General features: G+C 46.4%; 1 long non-coding RNA gene across 1 annotated transcript; it reads left to right on the plus strand.

Annotated features, from left to right (window-relative positions):
• Positions 1 to 1,277: 1,277 nt before the first annotated feature.
• Positions 1,278 to 4,729, plus strand: LOC114867451 (uncharacterized). The gene is made up of 4 exons (XR_003787861.3): positions 1,278 to 1,368; positions 1,666 to 1,766; positions 4,331 to 4,466; positions 4,572 to 4,729. It is a non-coding gene; the product is annotated as an uncharacterized LOC114867451 (long non-coding RNA).
• The last annotated feature ends 391 nt before the right edge of the window (positions 4,730 to 5,120 follow it).

Genomic DNA, 5,120 nt, shown 5'->3' on the forward strand with positions numbered 1-5,120 from the left:
ATTGAGGCTGGGTAAATTGCCGCTTTTCCCCGCTCAGCGACGCCCCATGTGTCAATACTGAGGTTCAAGGTGACGGAGCGGATCGATGCGCAGAGACAGGAGCCATCCCCTGAATTTACTGCCCCAGTAACAGCAGCCATGAAACAGCGGCTGCAGCCTTCAGTCGGCCGCGCGACCAGAGCGCGGCGCCGCCGGCGCGTTTCTCAAACATGCAAACAAACAGCAAACAGCAGGGATTTTTATGCTTCGAGTCTGTTGGGAGGTGTTTGGGCTTTAGGAGGCAGAGGACGGTTGCATTTGGATGAATCGTGTGCCGACTTTTTACAGAGGAGCAGGTACAGGTGAAACTAACATCACGTCCCAGAGCTGAAATAAGTATCTACTGTGTCCTAAAGCGCACGGCAGGGCTGAACAGAACAGACACACGCAGCCTATAGGTTGATAACAACCGGCCTCCACTGGATGCAAACACCTTCTCAAGCAGAAGGCTGTGGAGAAGCTAACATTACCTTTATTACAGCTGGCTTGTTCAAAACGCAAAACCAACAGAAAGGAAACACGACAACACCGCAGACTCGTGGACACATTAAGTCACACTACACCTATTGTGGCTAATTTATACGCAGAGCTGGTGCCCCGTCCATTCCAACCATGAGTGACTGTGTTTACCCGCGTCCTTGTGTTTGGAAGCTGGAGCATCTGAAGGAAAGAAAGTAGCAGGTTTCAATCAAAAGCAACGATTCCTCATCCTATTATTCTGCCTCTGAACCTTTAATATTTAGTTTTAAGTAAAGAACATATTTTAAAGCAGAACAGCTAAAATACAGGAGGTGCCGTGTTTCAGTGTCTGGTACATTTTGCATAGTTCAAACTTCGTCTCCTCCATATGTTTTTCCATACAGCACATGGACGCATGCATTCAGTACGTGGGCGAACCTGGAGGTGCGTGCGTTCATGAATTCATCACAGGAGCCCCAGTGTCCAGGAGGCACGGATGCCACCGTGCTACAGCAGTAGGTGAGCTGTGAAGGTGACGACGCCTGCCGCGTCCGCGCGTGTGTTTGTGATGGATTAGCTTCATTTCCAGTGTGAGCCATCTGTTGTGAGCGAGAGTGCGCGTGTTTGAACCCAAGCAGCGGGAGTGCACACCTGATATGTGTGTCTGCTGGACCGACACACAGTGTCTACTTACGCGTCTTTACATGCATGTGTGCGTGCGTGTGACAGTGTCTGAGTGATGGCTGCAGCACAGCGTGCAGACAGAGCGGGCTCCATTACCCGGGGCAACGGCCACGCGTGTGTACAATCAAACGTGTGTTGACAGCACGATGGACATCACATGATTATGATGACCTCAACCTGCTGCAGGTGACACCGCACGCACACACACACACACACACACACACACATGCACACACACACACACACACACACACACACACACACACACACACACACACACACACACACACACACACACACACACACACACACACACACACACACAGATGCACACGCACAAACACACACACACGCACACACACACACACACACACAGATGCACACGCAAGTTGTGTGGTTCAGCTACAATGTTGCACCATCGTTAGCTTTTATAGTGTAGTACAATCGAAAATTAATGAAATCATTATGTTTATTATTTTATAGTCATTCTTCTTTCAAACATTAAAGATTGAAGATTTGTTCTGAGGACACTGTGTCCACGACGTTCTGTGACCTGCGATCATCATGTGCACGATTAAGTGCAGGTAAGAGCAGATGTATGATGATGGGTGTTTATGAAGCTCAGGACCAGCATCGTTGAGACGTGAGCCACAGATCAGAACTCTGTTAATTAGTGATGATCAGGATTAACAGTGGGAGGAAAGTGATCAGTTCTGGGATGGTGACAAAAAAAAGAACTTTTAAACTCACGTCTACTTGATTCTGGGAAACCTAGAAACGTGCGTGTGTGTGTGTGTGTGTGTAAATCTGTGCATATTTGCCTTTTTTTAGCCTCTCTGAGTCCAAAACAAGGTGAAAGTATAATAATAACATCTTCAGAATGTATCTCCCCATCTTTCTCCCTTGAGCAAAACAACCCGCACCGCACACACCTCCTCCACACCTCCTCCCTGCCTCCTCCCCCCCGGCGGTGCGAGGAGCGCCCGGGTGTGAAATGTAAAAGGAAGAACGCTGTCGTTCAAAGTGTCCCAACCACCAGTGTCTCCCGTCCTCCCCCCTCCTCCCCCCCGTGTTTGACGCTTTCTTCCGGTGACTCATGTTTGCTTCTTACCCCGGTTCCGTTGCCATCCTTCTTCCTCTCGGCCCTCCCCCCTCCTCCCCCCTCCTCCCCCTCCCTCTCAGGTGGGCCGCCCGCTGCAGGTTGCAGGTGCGCAGGACCCCTCAGCCAATGAAAAATGAGTGCCGTCGTGCACGGTGACTTTGATGAACCTCACGGTGCGTCGGCCTATCACTCTTCTCCATTTGGCTTCACCCAGAAAAACCGCGCTGTCGCACGGGTGCACGTGCAAAAACACACAAGTGGCGACGGCTCGGTGCCAAATATTTGTCTTGTTGAAGGAAGGGGCTGCGCTCGGGTAAATACGCGATCAGCAATGCCTTTGTGTGTGTGTGTGTGTGTGTGTGTGTGTGTGTGTGTGTGTACTCACATCAGTGTTTTTGAGATAATTGTTAGATCCATTAAAGTGTCAGCACTGAAGAGTTTACAGAGGGTAAATACAATGAACTTACTCCACTGCACTTGTTGAGAGAGCGACACAGAATCAAATCTGTCTGAAGCCTCAGACGTGTGTATTGGTCATTGTGTGTCTGGTGTTTGCTTTGTGAGCAGCTATAAAAGTCGGGGGGGGGGGGGGTTAATCCCTCCCAGTTGGTCCCTAATCCTGTTCTAATCCCTTTAAAACTCTCTAACAGCCTCTCAGGACTTCAGTGGCGTTAAATCTTGTGAGACACACCCACACACACACACACACACACACACACACACACACACACACACACACACACACACACACACACACACACACACACACACACACACAGAGTGACTATGAGTTGTGTGAATGAAATAAATTCAATTAGCAGCATTTTCACACTCTGTCCTTTCAATCAGCACAAACTTCACTGAGCTCTGAGGTTAAACTGAATATTAGCTTTGTCATCAAACATGTTAATAGTCAGTTTCAGGTGCTGTAGTTTTAACAATAAAACATTAAGATGTTGGCAATCACTCAATTCAATTAATGGGTATGACAAGTCAAGTTGAGTTGATTATATTTTTGTAAAAATATCTATAAAAGGCAAAAAAGACACAGAAGCACTTTCATTATGTGTATCTACACACACACACACACACACACACACACACACACACACACACACACACACACACACACACACACACACACACACACACACACTCCTCTTAATCCTCTTGCTCTCTTTCTGCTTCCCAAACAGACAAACGCATTAAACAAATGAAAAACAAATGAAACATGCGAGGAGAGGCAGGTGGGGAGAGGGAGAGAGGGAGGGCGAGTGAGTGAGATTTTATTTAAGTGTTCTTGTAAGCCATCTAAGATATTAATGTTGCAAAGCTACTTATCAATATTTAAGAACATAAAAGGAGTGTGAGGGTGGTTGTGTGCAAGGAGGGAGGTAAACCGGGGGGGACCTGCACTCCTGAAGATGTGCGCTGTGTGTGTGTGTGTGTGTGTGTGTGTGTGTGTGTGTGTGTGTGTGTGTGTGTGTGCCATTAGAGACAGGCTGAGGTCTCTCTGACAGTTAGAGAAGAGAGATCACTTGGTCTCTGTCCCACTAAAAGCTTTAACGCACACACACACACACACACACACACACACACACACACACACACACACACACACACACACACACACACACACACACACACACGTGTAATGTTAAGTGATGGTCAGGATGGTAAATACATCTAATGCTCTACAACAAACTGTGTTTATTTGATGTTGTGGTTAAAATGCACTGATTTTAGTTTAAACGTGAGTCTGAGCTACACAGTTTAAACAAAGACACCATTTTAATCAGAAATATGTTCTGGCAATGTGGAAACATCACATTTATCCATAGAATTCATCCAATCAGTATAACAGGTTTTAAATGTTTTATGTTTCCATCCGTATTGTGATGAAGGACTGTCACATTAGTCTAATGCAGTCATGTTAACGTTAGATCTATTTTCATGCATTTGATACATACATATTTTCATTCGACATGTATTTGTGTCTGTTTCCGCTTCTTATTTAAATCATAGTTTCTCTTTGTCTGTTTACAGGATCATTCGTGTCAGACACATCGTGTTGACCAACAGCATGACCCAGCCCGCTTTCCTCCTAGCATGGTTGCAATAGAGCAGCTAAAGGCCAGTGCCTTGTTTTGACTGGTTCCAACTGGTTCTACTGGTTCTACTGGTATACTGCACAATGCTTATATGATTTGTAGATATTTTGAATGTTTTGTGCATCACTGATTCCATTTCAGCTTGATTGAACTCAGCAAATGATATTTTTCTGCAGTTCTTCAAACTCCAGGCACATCGTCTCTGCTGTGTTCTTCTTACTGTTCTTTGCTTCCCTCAACATTAAGTATTGTCACACTGAAGTACTGCAGGCTCTCTGTAAAGAGAGAAATAGAAATATCCTTCTCCATTGTCCTCTCATTAAAAGAAAATATAGCAGCGACAAAAGCTTCTCTGTCTAAAATGCTTGAGTTTAATGTGTGTGGGTGTTAGTGTACAGACAGAGCTATTAGGTGTGAGCAGCTCTGCAGGTGTTTGTCTCCTCTGTAGCACACACACACACACACACACACACACACACACACACACACACACACACACACACACACACACACACACCCCTGGACAGTGTTCCGTCTTCCTGTGTCGCCTCGTGTCACTTCCAGTGTTACACATCCAAAACACTTTCTGAACACAAACCACTAAATGATGGCTGCGGGGAGGAAAGGGGTGTGTGTCTGTGTGTGCGTCGTCGTGTCTCGAGTCGAGAGGAACAGAAAAAGAAATGTACGGCCGCGAATGAGGGGAGAGTCTGTGTGTGAGAGAG

The sequence above is a fragment of the Betta splendens genome, chromosome 12, assembly GCF_900634795.4.
Source record: "Betta splendens chromosome 12, fBetSpl5.4, whole genome shotgun sequence".
In the NCBI taxonomy this organism is placed as follows: domain Eukaryota; kingdom Metazoa; phylum Chordata; class Actinopteri; order Anabantiformes; family Osphronemidae; genus Betta; species Betta splendens.